The following is a 19,240-nucleotide window of genomic DNA, read 5'->3' as shown; positions in this document are numbered from 1 at the left end:
TTGCCAATATGCTTGAGTTATTACCCCTAGTCTTCCAGGGAAGTCCTTTTTACCTGACATTCTAGCTATTGCTCTGTCTCTCTGCCCCTTCTAGAATACTTGCTCTTAAACTTTGAGCTTCTGTGAAATAAATTTGATCACTGAAACATCCATGCAAAGGTCATGAACTCAGGGAGGGAGAAAATGACCAGCTAAGGCCAAACTCCTAGCCATCTCCACCAGGGAAGCAGGCCTATGACATAGGACCTGTATACCACTGAGGAACCCCAGTTGACATTGTGTAGAGCAGAAGAATCTCCCTGAGAGAGAATAGGATCACAGAATCCAAGAGAAGAAAGTATTTGAAAAAAAAGGGAGTGTTAATCCATGTCCAATGTGGTTATAAGTCAAATATGATCGAGACAGAAGGAGCTACTGGATCATGACAACATGGATACAATGGGTAGTTTGCTTTTAGCAAATTCTGTAGTTGAGACAAAGGAACACAAGCCAGTTTAGAATGGATTCAAGAAAGAATGAAGACCAGAGCTATTCCCCAAACAATTATTTACTTACGCTTATAAACAATGATTAAGGAATTTGGTTAGGGCTCAGCGGGCTACCTGACTGACATTCCCAGTGATATATCTAATAGTCTCTTCAGAATGTTTCTAAAGAACTTTGATCCTTCTCCCCAAAGCATTATGTTTCCCAAGTTCTCCACACTTTAATAAGTGTCAGCACTACCAGTTGCTAAAGCCACAAATCTAGACATCTTCTTTCATTCTTACTTTTCTCTCATGCCTGTTTGCACTAAATATCAGCGAGTCCTACAGATTACTCCCTATTAGTTATCTATTGCTGTATAACCTAGCCATTAAAAACAATGACATTCATTATTTCAGAGTTTCTGTGGATCCAGAATCCAAGTGTAGTATAGAGATCTGTTAAGGTCACTCAGAGGTTGATGGCCGAGCTGTCAGCCAGAGTGACCTTCAACTGGAATACAGCGGAGGAGGTAAGGTCGACTTCCAAGCTCACTCCCTGGTTCTTGTCAGGCTCAGGCCCCTGCCACGTGGATCTCTCCCCTGAGCTGCAGCAGAACAAAGCAGCTTGACTATCGCCAGAGTGAGGGACAGAATGAAACCGCATGCCCCGCAGACGGAAGCCACGACCTTGTAATAATCTTCTGGAGAACTGACATCTCCTAACTTCTGCCATATTTTATTTGCTAGAAGTAACTACTAACTCCAGGTCACATTCAAGGGGAGAGGAACCAAGCTCTACCTCCCGAGGAAATGCTTATGGAAGACTGTGTACCCATAGCTTTAAAACCACCTCAACTTCCAGACAAATCCTGATTCAGCCCATTTCTCTCCATTTCCACTGCCATCACTGTGCCCCAGGCTACCGTCACCCCCAGGCCACAACAACCCCTTCACTGTTCTCTCCCTAATCCCCCAATTCATTCTCCTCATTCTCCTCACTGCAGTCCAAGTAATCTTTTAAAAATGTAAATCAGATTATACCATTTTCCTGCTTAAAATCCTCCCTCCCATGGCTTCTCATTTTACTTTCTTATTGGGTCTAAGAGGCCCCACTTAACCATCTGACCTAATTTCCTGTCATTCCTCCCATAATATGGCAGCAACATCGGCTTTTTTTGCCACTCTGCACACGTGCCAAGCTTATCACACTCCACTGTCTTCACCTTTATTGTTCTTTGGCCAGAATTCTCTTGCTGTCCCCTTGCTTGCTCCTGGACAAACTGCTCCTTGCATTTCTTTTTCTTGCTGTTCAGATTTTAGCTTTGTGTTACTTCTTCTGAGAGGCTGTTCCCAATGTTATCACCTATAGTAGTTCACCCCTGCCTCCTGTCCTCACCCTTAGCCCTTAAGCCCCCAGAGCTGGTATCAACCTGTTATGGCTTAGAAATGAGGTGTCCTCCCAAAGCACATATGTGAGACAATTCAAGAATTTTTAGAGGTAAAATGATTCTATTATGAGAGGTATAACCGAGTCAGTGGGTTAATCCAGTGAAAGGGATTAACTGGGCGGTAATTGTAGCAGGTAGGGTGTGGCTGGAGGAAGTGGGTCACCGGGGATATGACTTTGCAGTTTATATTTTGTCCCTAGTGAGCAGAGCTCTCTCTCTGCTTCCGGTGCCTTGTCCTGAGCTGCTTTCTTCCGCCATGCCCTTCCACCATGATGTTCTGCCTCACCTGGGGCTCAGAGCTATGCAGGAGGCCAACCATGGACTGAAGCTGGGAAAACCAGAGCCAAAATAATCTTCTCCTCCTCTTGTTGTTCTTGTCAGATCTTTTAGTCATAATGACACAAAGTTGACTAAAATGCAGTTGAATAGTTGCCACTGATACAGTTACTAGTTGTTAGCTTAGTGAGCTGTTTCTATACCAGTTGGTAAATAGCCACTTCCTCTGCCCCCCACCCCCCAAAGGTATCTCATAACACAGACCATTCTGCCCCCTCTGAGGAACCCCCATCACTTTACCATAATCTAGCAACTCTGAGGTCATGGCCTGGCACTGCGGTTCTCCATAATTCTTCCAAGTAGTGCTTTGTTCAGCTGTGACTGATGGAGGCTGCGTTATACCACTGGTTAAGGATTCTGGCTGTCATCATGCCTTCCTCACACTCTTCCCCACGTGACATGACAGCCTCTTGCTCATGGACTTGTTCACTTGCATGCCCTCTACCTTCCTTCACAGCTTGTGAACTATGACAGGCCACAGACCCTCACTAATTTGCTAACTACCTTCTCTTTAACTTCTACAGCAGTTTCTGGAACATAGTAGTTGCCCAAATATTTTAAGAAGGAATGAAAGCATGAATGGGGGACCAGGGATGGGGAATAAAGGAAGCATGAGGGGCAAGGAGTGAGGGTGGGTTGGGGAGTACACAAGAGACGCTACTCTTTCCTCCTCTGACCCAGTGTCCTGTGGGCACCAAAGAACCCAAGTGGTCTTTCTGGCACAAAAATTCATGGCATTTGTTTGAAACCATTGGCTGTTTGTCTTTTTTCTGCCCCTTTCTCTCTTTTTCTCAAGCCATTCCGTCTTCCTTCCCTTCCCTAGCCTATTTCTCTCTTTCAAAGCCCAGAGCAAAATTTTCCCAAGTCAACCCACAGGATATGATAATGTGAAAAGAGATGCAAAGATAGATCGCATCTTACATTGACTTCTGTGATGACCTGAACCCTGAACCTTAGTAACGTCCTCCATGTCCCTAACTTCCCACAACATTCACGGATTGACTCACTGTGTAGGGAAGGAGTAAGGTGACTGCCACATAAAAACGTGCTTTCTGAATCCTGATCCTTGTCGCTTACTGAGGAGAAAGGAATTTCTCAGAATTCTAAATTTGGTTGATCCTGAAATTTGTTCCTCCAAATCAGGGCCTTCACCTCCCTGTTCCTTGGTCCATTAGGAGATCAATCATAGGAAAGACCCTGGAGAAGTGGGGACATCCCATTTTCCCCATCCTTCTTCCCATCTTGTCCTCTTTCTTCTCCAAGGTTCCCAAGCTAACAATATTCACAGCATGTGAGGTACATAAAATGTACTTGCTCTCAGAATCATAGGAGGGTGTGTCGAGTGTTCCTTGGAGGAGCTGAAGTTCCTAAAGTCAGGGATAGAGGATGTAAATGTGGAGGTTCAGGCAGTGCCCAGTGTCATCTTGAGCTCTGGGGCTATGTGGGATATGGTAGATGGGGTGACCAAGTTACTTTAGACTGAGCTTATTTTCTGAGGGAGAGTTATGCCCAATTCTTGATGGAAGAAAAGAGGAGGCATTATGAATTCAGTAATGGAATCCTTATTGCTTCTGAGAGTAAAATTTGCAGAACATCACTATTATCATCCAGAGGCCACTGTCAAGAGCCAAGTCATGTGGCTAAACATAAGCTCATAATAAAAAGCAGTAGATACACATGATAGAATATTGCTCATCCTTAAAAAAGAAGGAAATCCTGTCTTTAGTGACAATATGGTTGAAACCGGAGGCCATTATGTTAGATGAAATAAGTCAGGCACAGAAAGAGGAGTACTTCATGATCTCACTTACATGTGGAATCTAAAGAGTTGAACTCATAGAAGTAGAGAGTAGAATGATGGTTACCAGAGTCTGGGAGGGGTTTGGGGGAGATGTTGATCAAAGATATAAAATTTCAGTTAGGAAGAATAAGTTCAAAAGATCTATTGTACAAATGGTGGCTGTAGTCAACAGAAAGATACTGTTCCTCCCCACCCCTACCCTGATTCTGGGGAATGAATCCAGAGATGCTTTTTCACTGAACCACATTCCCAGCCCTTTTTAAATTTTGTGCTTTGAGACAGGGTCTTGCTAAATTGCCCAAACTGACCTCAAACTTGTAGTTCTCCTGTCTCAGCCTCCAGAAGAGCTGGGATGATAGGGGTGCACCAGTGCACCCTGCTCAAGATACTACTTTTGTTCTCACCTACTTTTTTGTCTGAAATCCTATTTTTTCATTATTGGTCTATTCTTCATTTTTGACATTACTAAATCTTACTCCTTCAGGTACCAGTTTGGAATTTATTTCTGTGGTATTGACTGATACCTTTCTTGTATCTCACATCATGACATCTTCCTTTTATCATTCTTAGCACTTTGCATTGATAATACTTTACTAATTCTGTTTCTCATTAAACTTATACAACAATACTTTTTTATTGTAATAACCCTGATGCCTAAACAACACCTCACAAAAGTTGGTTGCTCAATAAATACTATTGAATAAATGAATGAATGTTTTAAAATCATTACAGGAGCCTCCAGAAAACTTTAACATACCATATTTCATTCACTTTAAGATGTCATCAATGTTAAAGGCACAATTATTTGTTATTATTTTTTATGCATAATTGAGTAAGGAAAACTATCAATTGATCTATAACACAACTCTCCCAAACTATTACTTACACAGTTTCCTATTTCAGAGGTGTTAAAATATGCAAATAAGAGCATGAGTCCATGGAATATGAAAATTCAAAATATATGGGAAGTTATGGACATGTGCTAAACTTAGAAATTATTTTTATCACTAGATATTTATAACCCAACGTTAAAATGTCATCAAAAATCTTGGATGTCACCTTGATTTTTATAATTCCTCCTTTATTTCTTTTCCTCCCTTAGTCCTAATTTCCTTCCCCCACACTCAATCCTCATGTGCCAAATATTCACTTGCATGTGTTCAAATGTTAGTTCCTAAATATATTGGGTAAAAAGCACATCGACTCATTTTTTTCATTTTCCCCACAAAAAAAGACCAATGCACTGAGTGTTCAGTAAAAATTGTCACTGAATTGGTAGAGAGCCAGAGCCAAATATGCCAAGTTCAATCCTGTGGAAGCAGGGACAGGCTGAGTTGGGGGCTTTGCTCGGGATTGCTCTGCAGCAGATGCGGAACCTTGCTGGCAGTAGTTGCAACGTTCTCAAGTGTCTGAATGTGTGAAATTCTAGTGCCCTGAGAATGTCAACAACACTGTCCAGCATGAGGCAGCAATAGCAGAAGTAGGAAGAAAAACACTGGATTTCCTGAAACTCTATAGTAGCAGAAATAACATCCATAAACTGGAGATCATTCCTGTGGGTTTGCTTTATGAAATAAAGGAAAATATCTATGAAACCACCATACAGGACACGAAGCGACTACAGTAAAAACTATAAAATTTTATCCAAATCCAGAAGTTAATTTACAAAGTGCTTTCAACTTACATCACCTCATTGCCTGTGGAAGACAGGACCAATCTTAATATCCTTGTGTGGTTGTTTTTTCTTTCTTCTTTTTTGGTGGTACTGGGGTTTGAACCCAGAGCCTGTGCCTGCAAGGCAAGCACTCTACCAACTGAGCTATATCCCCAGCATACAAAGACATCCCATCAGAAGGTGCAGGAGCCCCAAGTTTATCTGACTAGATCTGGTGATCCCAAATCAATATGTACCTAAAAACAGAACATTGAATATGTAAATCAAAACTAATGAAACTATACTACTTCACTTCAGTTATCTAAAGCATGCATCTCAAAAAAAAAAAAAAAAAAAGCTGTTCAAAAATCCAAAGGAAACAGAAGGATAGAAATAATAATGGTAAAAACCAACAATCAATGAAAAACAAACTGGGAAGAGAGACCAACCATTGTGTGGAATATTATTCAGTCAAATAAAGAATGGAGCCCTAATACATGCTATACCACGGATGCACCTGGAAGTCATTATGCTAGGTGAAAGGAGCCAGACACAAAAGACAACGTATTCTAGGGTTCTATTTACATAAATAGCTAGAATAGGCAAATCAACAGTCAGAAAACAGATTCTAAGTTGCCAGGGGCTGGAGGGAGAGGAAATTGGAGAGTGATTACTCCGTGAATGTGGGTTTCCTTTTTGTAGTGACAAAAATATTTTGGCACAAGTTAGTTGTGAGGGTTGCCCATTATGAATGCTATTGAGTTGTCCACTGTGAAATGGTTAAATGGTGAGTTTTATGTTATGTGAATTTCGCCATGATAAAACATTTAAATGGAGAAGACAAAACATTCAAAAGTTGATTATTTAAAAGGCTAATAAAATGTATAAACAAGGAAACTTGAGAGAGAGAGGGAGGAGAGAGACAGAACAAATTCTATACCTAAAAAATTAAAAAAAACTATTATCACAGATTCTAAAGACACTTAAAAATAATAGAAAGATAACATTAACTACCTTATTTCACTAAATTTATACATGTACAAGATGAAAGAAGTTTTAAAATTACAAAACACACACTACAAGGAGAAACAGAAACTCTCAATATTTTAATATTTATTAAAGAAATTGAATTCTTAAAAGAAAACTTAGTCCCAGATAGCTTCATGATTGGTTTCTTCCAAACATCTAAGGAAGGAAAACACTAAATTTTACATTAATTCTTCCAGACAGTAGGAAGAGAAGGAATACCTCTTAACTCTTTCCAGGTCAATATCACCTTGATACAAAACCTGCTAGTTAATTAGAAAAAAGAGGAATTAAAATTACACAGAAGTCTTTATCATGAACATGGGCATTAGTTTCTCAAGCAAGACATTAGTTGATTGAATCTACAACCAACCAAAAACATTATAACCAATTGTATGCCCAGTATGCGTAAGGTTTTAAATCAACAGAGAAATAATTAACACAGAAAAGCAATATGATCATCTCAATAGATGCAGAAAATTATTTTTTTTAAATTTCACACTCATTTATAAGAAAAATTATTATTAAGTTAAAAATAGAATGCAGGGCTGGGGTTGTGGCTCAGTGGTAGAGCACTTGCCTAGCATGTGAGAGGCACTAGGTTCGATTCTCAGCACCACATATAAATAAAAAAATAAATAAAGGTCCATCAACAACCAAAACAATAAAAATAAAAAAAAAAATAGAATGCAAATTTCTTAATCAGATGAAAAATACCTATCAAGGGAAAAACTAGCAGACATTATATTTCATGAGAAGTTGGAAGGCTCTTCTTGAAGATTGAGAAAGACAAAAAAAAAAATTCACTATGATCACTTATACTCAGTATTAAACTAGAGGTAAGAAAAAGAAAAGATTTCAAGATGAAAACAATCTAGAACATTCATCATTCACAGACAACATGATTGATATAAAGATATCCAAAAGGCACTATAGATAAAATACTAAAATTAACATATAAATTTCTAGCTACAGGGTCAGCATATAGAATCATTTGTTCTGGATTAATAAATAATTCTAAAATGAAATTTTAAAAATGTAGTATCTGTAAGAGCATTAGGACTACCAAATTCTTAGTATCCAATAAAAGATGTAGAAATATCTCTATCCTGAAAACTATAAAACTTCACTGAGAGAAACTAACGAAGATGTAAATGGCATACATACCAACTTCAGAGTTGGACCATTCCAAATTTAGTGTCCATTTTCCTTGAGCTCATCTATACCTCCAATACAATTCCAATGAAAATCCTAGCCAGATTCTGTACAATTGACAAACTGATTCTAAATTTAAGTGGAAATGCAAGATATAGATAGGGAAAGGACCAAAATTTTAAACCTGTTAATGGAAGGTATATGTGACTTTATTCTTTCTGATATTCATATATATATATATATATATATATATATATATATTTGTGTGAGCATAACTTTTAGATCATCTTGAATATCAGTGGGCTTCTCTAGAATCCATTCATGAACAATTTATTTTCCTTCATCTCCATTAGCATTCTACCTTCAGACAATCTTCAGATTCACTGCAGAAGCCATTATTTTTTCTGTAGTGAAAATTGGTAATAGCTCACAGAAGGAACCATCTGCACTTCATTTACGTTTCACTTCTTGATGGAATCAATGTCAGTCTGTGGTTTCTGTGATTCACCATTTAGCTGTTAGAAACCACAGAACTTCTCTGCTGTGCAAAGCCTCAAGCCTGATGAACAGAGTTTTGTGATAAGTATTCATTTCATCACATCCCAAAGTCATCCCCGATGGACTGAGATTTTTCTGCTATGTAAAATGTAGAGAGAATGAAACTGAGTATGTTAAAAATGTCCATTACATTCTCTGCTCCTACTTAAGAAAATTCCTCTTGGTTTTCCTCAATCGGATGACTTGTCCTTGGCTGTACTAATTAGGTCTTTTACATCTCCAATGAGTTATTCTTCTGAACAACCACATTAAATGATAAAAATGTGGTGACGATAAGTGATTTGCTGTCTTGCTACAGACAAATTCCTACAGTCTTGTGACACCAATGTGTCAATAACGGAGGGTCCACCCAGGTCTTCTGGGATGTGAGATGAGACACCAAATCAGCATCTTCAACCTTTATTCCAAAATCCTTTGGTGTGGTGTTTTAAAACCCTACCAACACATTAAAATCATGTAGAGTTTTTATAAAATGTGAGTACCTGAACCCCAACTGAAAGGTCGGAGTCCACTCTATTGTGTTTACGTACCTTACAGAGGTAGGATGTAGAAGACGTATTCCCTAAACTCTATTAAAATCAAAATACATGATGTACAGGATGTAGTTTCGCATCTGTACGTCAGCAGGGCTTGAGTGAAATGAACACTTGGAATGACTTAAGTAAGGAAACGGGCAGTATTCTAAGCATCTGCTTTGCTGGGGTGGACACTGGCTGCAGGAAAGCCTCTGGAGCCTGCGGTTCTCTTGGTTCCTTGAGCTCTGGATCTTGTCTGTCAGGACTGCAACTACCTCCATTTCCACGGATGAAGAAAGAGGTTCCCTGTAGCTCCACCACCTCATCAACGCTTGGAAATATCAAGCATTTTAATTTTTGCTGGGTATAAAGTAATTTAAAACTGCTGTTTTAATTGGCACTTCTCTGATTACAGAAAATTCCAAACATCTTTCATGTGCTTCATTTTTTTCTCCTCTTCTGAAAAATGCTTCTTCACACCAGTTGCCTGTTATTCCTTAGGGTTAATCTCCCCACTTTGTGATTTTCAAACGTTCCTAATATATTCTATTTATTAATCCCTTGTCAGTTTAACATTGCAAATCTTTCTTATTGTGATATTCATCTATTCTCTTGGCCAATGTTTTTCCTCACTAAATGAAAATCCTTAATTCTGATGATTCGAATTTAATCAACTTTTTTTTTTATAATCTTGTCATTTCTGCTTTTTAAATTTAGTTTAGTTTCAGAAGTCTTTTCTTACCCTTGGATCATAAAGATATCTCCTACCTTTCCTTCTTTCTTTCTGTTTGGTAGTAGGGATTGAACCCACGGTCACTTAACCACTGAGCCATATCCCCAGTCCTTTTTTTATATTTTATTTAGAGACAGGGTCTCACTGAGTTGCTTAGGACTTTGTTAAGTTACTGAGGCTGGCTTTGAACTCACAATCCTCCCGCCTCAGCCTCTCTGAGTCACTGGGATTACAGGCATGCACCACAGCACCCATCTCCTTCTCTTAACTCTACAGGTTATTTTTCTCCTTTAATTCTTTAACCCACCTCAAGTTCATCCTTCCTAGGTAATGTCAGGTAGAATATACTTTTATTTCCTTCCATAGAGTGAGTTCATTCTCCTCATTCCACCTGCTAAGCAAAATACCCTTTTCCTATTGATTGATAATATAGAATCTTATGTTAATTCTCCATACATGAATATATTATTTTCTGAGCTCTCTATTCTGTTCCATAGGTCTACTTGATTTTTTTTTGTAAAAGTACTAAAATATTTTTATTATGAGGCCTACACCTGCTCTTTTTTATTTTTAGAAATTGACTTTGTTCTCCCATACACATAGAAATATATGGTGAGATATATATACCCAAGAATGTACAAAACACATATATGCAGTTATAGGATAATTATAAGACAAAGATCAATGTAAACTAGCACCTAGGTCAGTAGATACAGTATTACTAGCATCCCAGAGACTCCCTGCTCTTCCCCTGAGTGCAATCCCCACTATCCCTGGAAGGCAACCAATATCCAAATTCTTGTCATAATTATCACCTACCCGTTCTGTCTAGTTTGACCACCCAGGCATGCATCCCCAACAACATGGTATAATTTTGCCTCTTTTGGAATTCCCCCCAAATCAAATTATACTACATGGATTCATTTTAATTTTCTTAAATTCAACAGTATTTGTAGAATTCATCCATAATAAGGCACATAGCTCTGCTTGTGATATACCTCACTGTACAGGATTTCATTGTATGAATTTACTATGATTGATTCATCCATTTCTACATTTATGGGCATTTGATTGTCTCTAGTTTTTAGCTTCTTTTAATGTGAAACTTTTTATTACTAATTCAATGTCTTTAATGGTTGTTGAATTATACAGATTTTCAAACTCTTTGAGTCATTTTTAGGAACTGTGGTAGAAAGTACCAGCTGCCTTCCTTTCAGTTAAGTAATCGTAGGACTGCGCTCCTGCCAACAGAACGCCAGTGCAGGTATTCGGCGCCATTTCCAGGTTGGGCCCAAAGGCATGTTGCGTATTTGCTCACTCTTTCTCCTTTCCAGGGAATCCAATGTGATGGCGAGTGATTTTAGATCATGAAGAGGAAGGCAATGCACCCAGAGTGTTTGCTGCTGAACAGAGAGCTCTCAACCCCTTGAAGTACCACAGGATCACAATTTTCACTCTGAGTTAGAATACTCATTTGAGATCTTTTATGTGAAAAAAAAATGTTTTTTAAATTAACCGACATAGCACAGTCATTTAAAAAGCACCATTCTAAGTTTTATATATACAACTGGCTCTTTTAATCCTCTTACTTTTAACCCTCTTTTAATCCTCTTAGGTGATAGTTAACTATTACTACCTCAATGTTAAAGATTGACTAGTGACTTTAGGTAGCAGGTACAATTATTACTTTAAATTTATGTAAAATTGAGGTTTAGAGAATTTGCCCAGTTAGTAAGTGATTGAACTGGGATTCAAGTGCAGAAAATTGGTCCCCCCATCTGTCCTCTTATCTATTATGATAAAATATCATTCATCAATGTCCATATTCTTTAAGCCACAATATTTGAGGTCTCAGTTTCAACCACTTACTGTAGCCTTAAATACCTGTATTTGGGCCAAGCATGTGGCTTAGTGATAGAACACTTGCCTTGCATTAATGGGGCTCCAGGTTCAATCACCAGTACCAGAACAAAAGAGAAAGAGAGAGAGAGCGAGAGAGCAGGGTGCTATGGTGCACACCTGTAATCCCAGCAACCTCAGGAGGTTGAGGTAGGAGAAACACAAATTCCAGCCCTCAGAAACCTAGAGAGATCCTGTCTTAAAATTAAAAAAAGAAAAAATAAATAAAGAGGGTGGGGAGGCTGGGATGTAGCTTGGTGGTAGAGTCCCACTGGGTTCCATCTCTAGTACTATTAAAAAAAAAAACAAAACAAAAAAACCCAGGTAAAAAGGCAATGGTGTAGCATGAATGTAGAAGTGGGTTCTACAAAACCTTAAATATGTGATTAGACAGAGTTGAGGAAACAGTTATGACACATCAACTGCAGGACTGGGTGTTCATATAATGTCATCACAAAGTATTTAATAAAACCATTTTGTTCCATAGCTTGAAATCTTGACCCTTTACCCAGAGAACAACCGGCATGTTGGTTAAGGTTGGCTCTGCCTTGATGCTTTAGAGCAGAGCTGAGTAAGAAGATCATGTGCTCAGGTAAGAACTAGTAAGCATAAAGGAGAAGACCATAGGGTATGTATAGAGATTTGGTGATGTGTCCCAACAGCAGGAGGTAAGTGTTATAACTCAAAGCTTCCCAATTTCCCCCAATCAGGAAAACTAGAGGATATAGCTCTGCAAAAGATCAGATGAGAGAAGTTGCTTCTTCATACACATTCATCTCAAAAAAACACCGTTTAAAGAGGGAGTGAGACATGGATTAGGAAGTCAAGTTAGCTTGAAAACTACTCCACAGTGAATTCTGAGTGTGTTGCTGGTACATGGTTTTAGTTGGAAGTAAACAGACCCAGAAGTCTATCGAGTTTCCAAGGTATTTATATTTCAAAAGCAACTCGAAGCCTGGCCTAAAATGTCCTCAGACTCTCAAACTGATAACTGTAGGAAGTGGCTATTAAAATTACATGGCCTTTTCAAGACCTAATTCAGATGTGGCCTTAAAGCATAATGAACTAGAAAGAAAGGCCAAAGGTCAACTTTTGGAATAAGAAGACATGGGAAAGTACATTACTGCCAGGACAGAGAACATCTCTATGCTTCTCTGGTGGAATAATCTGATTGCTCTGTACCAGATGTCACTGAGTGTATCCTATTCTTTCTTTCTTCCTCCCCCTGCCCCCATTCTTCCTTTCTTTCACTAGGACTGATTATTCTAACCATTCTGATCAGACTCAATTATTATAATTTGGGTATGTTGGAGTCAATGATTTTATTTCTAGGCTTCTACACATAGCCATATCTGGACCTAATGTGGAAGTCAGAACATGGCTGAAAGATCTTATACTTTGATCTGGGTACTAGAATTAAATGGGACTTTCATTTATATCCTTTGATGAGGAGTAAGGGAGTCAACGTATGGGAGAAGGATACAGATGCATATTTGGTGACCAAACAGTGGACTGCAGCACAGGCTGCTCATTGTTCACTGAGATTTATTTTCTTTCTCGTTGAACATATGTCCCTCCAGTCATTTAATACGACCAATTTCTCTTTGCAGTTAGGTGTGGCCATGTGATTAGTTTTGACCGTGGAAGTGCAGCAGAAGTGATGAGTACCATTTCTGTGCCGAAGCCTTAAGACTGTGAATATTTCTCTGCATTTTCATCTTGTTTCTTCCTACACCTTGATGGAACAGAGGCACCCTGGCAGCTGTTATGGTTCAGATGTTGGGTGTCCCCCAGAAGCTCATGTGTGAAACAATTCAAGAAAGTTTAGAGGTAAAATGGTAGGGCTATCAGAGGTTTAACCTGATCAGTGCATTAACTCCGATAGGAATTAACTGGGTGGTAACTGAAGGCAGGTAGGGTGTGGCTGGAGGAGGTGGGTCCCTGGGGACCTGCCTTTGGAGTTTATATTTTGTCCTGGTGAGGAGAGCGCTGTCTCTCTCTCTCCTCTCCCTCTCTCTCTCTCTCTCTCTCCCTCCCTCCCTCTCTGCTTCCTGTTGCAATGTCTTGAGTCACTTCTCTTCACCATGATTTCTGCCATGACATTCTGACTCATCCCTGAGGAATGGAGTCTCTGAAACGATGAACCTCCAAATATACTTTTCCTCCTCTAAAATTGTTCTTGTCTTGGTTGCAGCAGTTAAAAAAAAAAAAAAAAAAAAAAAAAAAAAAGGCTGACTAAAACAGCATCTAGCTTCCACTCTGCAGGTAACAGTCACCCAACAGGTACAGCAATGTGAAAAAGCCATTCTTTGCCTGAGATGCGCTCTCTAAGCAAATCCCCACTGCATGTGCCCTGGAGGATTTTTGGACTCCACCAAAACATCCCTAGTCTTCTGACTTCCAGGTGGGAGGGTAGAAGGAGAGTTAAGTCAAAGTATTTATTCCTGTGACCTTCTCTACTGAATTGTTCCCCGTTGACTGCATCATTTTACCGATGATCACAGCATCTATTGGGAGAGTCTCCACTTTAGTTACTCTCTGTTCATTTAAGTAACTGCTTCCAACCCTCATTCTTTCACACCTGGGGTGAAGAGCTCCTTGTCCCCCAGCCCCAGACTTCTTTTTGGCGCACTCCATTGCTAGCACTGGAGTATTGTACTATGTCTTGTTAGTGTCCCTTATCAGTCCTGCTCTCAAATCAATAGTCCCCTTAAAGAACTTCCCTTAACCCTCCTTTAGAGTGTGACCTCTCTTCCCTGCAGTATCTGACAAGTGGGGTCTCTGGTCCTACTGGAAGCAGCTATTAACTCCCCTAACAACTGTTACTTGAAAGCAAACATAAGCATCCATGTCTTTTTAAGGCACTGAATTTTATTCTGCTTGTTATGATAACTTAGCCTTACCCTAATTAATGATGTAAATTACATTTTCTAGTTTGTTCATAAAATTTTCAAACTTGTTGCCATAAAGTGATTTATCAACTTCTATTTTTATCTCTTTAATGTCCATAATATCTGTATGTTTTATTTCTTGTTTCTGATGTTAGATATTTGAGTCATTCTTTTTCTTATTCATCTCATTAGATGTGAATTATTGTTATTAATCATTTTAAAGAGTGAACTTTTAGCTACTGTTGAATCTTTCCATTATATGTTGGTTTTCTGTTTCATTAGTTCTACTGGTTGTAGTTAACAAATTACTCCACAATACAGCATCATAAATCAAACCTTTTATGAAGCATGGTCTCTGGGAGCACGGTAAAAATGGCAATGTTTTTTTACGTAACCTGGTTTTAGCAGTCACACATCATCATTTCTAGAATGTTTATTTGTTGCACGGATCAACTATATTTGGCCTGGAAGGGAATGATGTTAAGGTGTAAGTACCAGGAGGTAAGGGTCAACAACCAGGGGATCTTAGAGCTGTCTACCATATTTGTTTTTGCTCTTATCTTTACTGTTTTTCTTCTTGAACTTTTTTGGGCTTATTTTGTTGTTCTTTCCTACAACAAAAGAATGAACTCTTTAACATCAGTCTTCTTTTTCTCTACTATATGCTTTTAAGAGTATACATGCCACTTAAGTTTAATTTTAACAGTTTCCTGTAGGATTTCTTCTATAGAAAAAAATTTAAATTAAATTATTTTATAATTTGCATTTTTAATTTTTTGGCTCATGGATTATTTAGAAGTGCTACTTAATTTCCAAAAACATGGGAATTTTATAGGATTTTTAAAAAATTAAATCTAAATTTGATTGCATTGTACCCAGACAACATACACTGTTATCAAGATTTGCTTTGTGGCCCAGTGTAGAATCAGTTTTTGTAGATGCTCCTTGTGAATTTGAAAGAATGTGTTTTTCCAATTCTTGGCACAAGATTCTATGTAACTCCATTAGATCAAGTTTGCTAATTGTTTCAATTCCCCCTTTATAGAAAAAAAAATAAGTCTTGAAATAAAATTGCAGATTGTATCAATATATGATGAATACAAGCTAAAATCAACCATTATGATAGTTTATTTGTATTTTTATCATAGCTCTATAAATTCTTGCTTTATATAAAGGTTGTATTAGAGATACCATACACACATAAAGTCATTATATCATTTGGGTAATCCTTTCTATATGTGGCAATATTTTTCCCTTTAATATATATTTTGATTAATAAGAGTATAACCCTTTCTACTTTTGACTTCTTTTAAGGTCTTTGAATTTGATATTCTGCAATTTCATTAAGATGTGGCAAGGTATGAATTCCTACTTTTTTGCATTATTACTCAAAATATTTTTTCTATCCAAGTATTTTTTCCCTTTCCTTCTGGGTCCCAATTTTCATTTATTAGATCTTTTCACTCTAACCTCCATGTCCCTTTTAGATTTTCCATCTCTCAGTTTCTCTGAGTTGTGTTACATGTACTCTCTCATGAACTACCTTTCATTTCAACAATTTATCTCTTTAGATCTGCCTCACCTATTAAATCCAACTATTAAGTTTTGCATTTTCCTCCCTCCCTCCCTCCCTTCCTTACTCCCTTGCTCCCTCCCTCCCTTCTTTTTGTCCTTAGTGCCCTTGATAAAACCCCTCGGTTTCCTAAAAATTGACCTCAAAAGTTTGAGAGTGAATCCAGGTTTCTCTCCAATAATGAGCCATGTGCACTCTAGCTGAGTAGGTTTTGGTCCTGCGTTATTTACAACCTATATGACCTGACAAGGTAACAGATTATCCACCTTTAGGAGATACATTAATAGGCATTAAGTACTATTCTAAGGCATTTGACTTGAGCCCTCAATGTTTTAGAAGTCACCTATCCCTATCAGCCTTTCCAGTGGAGACATACCTTGTGGTGCTTTCAAAGTAAATAACAGAAACTTTCTCTAAGACTGTGAATGTACATTTGAGCAGTTTTCAAGCTGGTATACTGCAAGATGGTTCCTGGTTATCCATTAAATTTTACATATCAATTGCTTCATTTTCACTTTTGAAAGTTCAATATGATATTTCCAAATCTATCAAGTCAGTTCCCACAGTTTACTATTCCCTGAGTTTAAGCTTATCATTTATCTCTTTAAATGCATTAAGTAGAGTTGTCAAATGTGTGTGTTGTCATCTCAGTATCTGGAGTGTTTGCAAGCCTATTTCTGCTGTCATTTGTTTCCACTGGTTCTTGTTTATGTTACCTTATTTCTTTGTTTATTCTTTGAAAACTGCTGCTCATTTTCCTTGGAAAATTATTTATACGGGTTTCTTAAAACCTAGAATAAAATCCAGAGAGGATTTGTGTTTGTTTCTGTCAGATGAGTAGAGACAGTACCAACCTGTCAGAGTTTTACACTAAATTCACAGCTTGAGATTTTTAAAAATTGATATGTAAAAACATAAAACTGTACATATTTATGGGGTACCATCTGATGTTTTGATACACATACACATTATGTAATATTTAATGCAGGGTAAAAATGTCTTTCTCCTCAAACATTTATCATTTCTGTATGGTGAAAACATTCAAATTCCTTTTTCTTAGCTTTTTGAAATATAGGATACACTATTGTTGTCTACAGTCATCCTTCCATGCAATAGCACACCAGAACTTCTTACTTCTATCTAACTGTAACTTTGCATACATTGATCAACCTCTCTGCACCCCTCCCTCCCTGCCACTCCTTCTAGCCCCTGACTCTCAACTTCTCAAAGCTGGAGAGTTTTTTTGACCAATTAGTGGAAATTTGAGCTCAACATTTGAGTGATGATAGGCACATAGCTGTCACTTCTCAGCAATATTAAATATTTTTCTTCTGCTTTTCTCAGTGCCAAGACAACTTTCTTTTTATGCTTCTGGGAGTAGAATATGGGGCTGGTTTATATTTATTTCAACCTTAGCTGGATGTTTAGTTCTTTAGGGCCACAGGACTTTGAGGTAATAGGAGATAGGCTATTATTAGGCTCTTTGGACTGAACTAGGATTTAACTTTTGTCACCCTTTCCTCGTGAGATCTTAGTTTCCAAAGCTCAAGTTCAATTAGTTCAGAAGAAACTTGCAAGGCGAAGGTGATTTTGAGTCTACTCGTATCTCTGAATTTTTGCTTTCACTCAAATAGTGTCTTGGTGATTCCATTTAACCTTGTAAGATATCTGATGATTTCAAAAATTTTAGCTGGACCTGGTGGCTCATGCCTGTAATCTCAGCAGCTCGGGAGGCTGAGGCAGAAGGATGGTGAATTCAAAGCCAGACTTAGCAAAAGCAAGGCACTAAGCTATTTAGTGAGACCCTGTCTCTAAATAAAATACAAAATAGGGCTGGGAATGTGGCTCAGTGGTCAAGTGCCCTTGAGTTCAATCCCCAGTACCTGCCCCCCAAATATTTAAAAACTATTTTTCATCTATTATCTTTTGCTGTTTTAATTAGGCAGTTTTTAAAAAAACTTTATTTAAACTACTGTATTACAATAAATAGAATTTTCCTTATAAACTTTAAATAAGTTTATCTCATGAAAATCTGACTGGATTTTGAATTTATAGATTAATTTGGAGAGAATTTATATACTTACAAGTTTACTTCATCCAAGATCCTAAAATACATACCTATGTATTCAGAGTATCTTCTAGAACTGTGATGGTTTGGACCTGGAAGATCCCCCAAGGTTAATTGTTAAAGACTTGGTTCCTTGGCAGCAATGGGACCTTTCAGAAGATGATTGAATCACGAGGTTTCCAGCCTCATCAGTGAATTAATCCATTGACTGGTTCACAGCAGAATGGACTACTGGGAGGTGATGTAAACTCTAGGAGGTGGGATCTAGTTGAAGGGAGTTAGTCATTGGGTATGTGCCCTGGAAGAGAATATATCTGGTCTCCAGACCTTTCCCTGTCACTGTCTCTCTCTCTGCTTTCCCATCATCATGAGGTGAGCAGCACGGCTCCACTACGCTTTCTCCGCCATGCTGTTCTGCCTCAGCATGGACCACAGCAGAGGAGGCAACTGACCATGGACTAACACTTCTGAAACCAATGAGCTAAAATAAATCTTTCTTCCTTTAAATTGATTTTCTCAGGTATTTTACTATAGCAATACAATATCAGTAAGACAAATCTTTTATTAAAGTTTTGATGCTTTTCCCATCAGTTCTTGTATACTCTTATTTATGTTTTGTCTGTTATATAGTTTTTGTTGCCTTTTTGACTGATATATCATCTTTGATTGAAATTTAGAGTTGTCATTGTTAATGTGGGTTGAGTTATATGAGACAATACTATTGAATGTTCTAGGGTTTTATCTCTTGTTTCTATTGTTTTATTTCTAGGTAAATGATCATGTCACCTATAAACAATGAGTGTTCTATCTCTTCCTTTACAATACTTATAGTTCTTAATTATTTTTCTTATTTTACAGCTTTGGCCAGGACTTCTGACCCTATATAAAACAATAGTCATGGTGAGATTGAGAATCCTGTCTTATTCCTAATCTCAATGGAAATACTTAAGTGTTTTGTGAACTTTCTGCTGCATTTGATCCCTTTTTCCTTAAACTAAGTGGAGTGGTTTCTGCCACCTGAAACTGAAACCTGATAGATATAAAAACAATGTAGAATGAGAATGTTCCTATGATCACAGAGTTAGCATCAAAGGGTTCAAGCATCCCATAGCACCA

Source organism: Sciurus carolinensis, chromosome 8 (assembly GCF_902686445.1).
Source record: "Sciurus carolinensis chromosome 8, mSciCar1.2, whole genome shotgun sequence".
Taxonomy (NCBI): domain Eukaryota; kingdom Metazoa; phylum Chordata; class Mammalia; order Rodentia; family Sciuridae; genus Sciurus; species Sciurus carolinensis.
Note: the sequence above shows the minus strand (reverse complement) of the source record.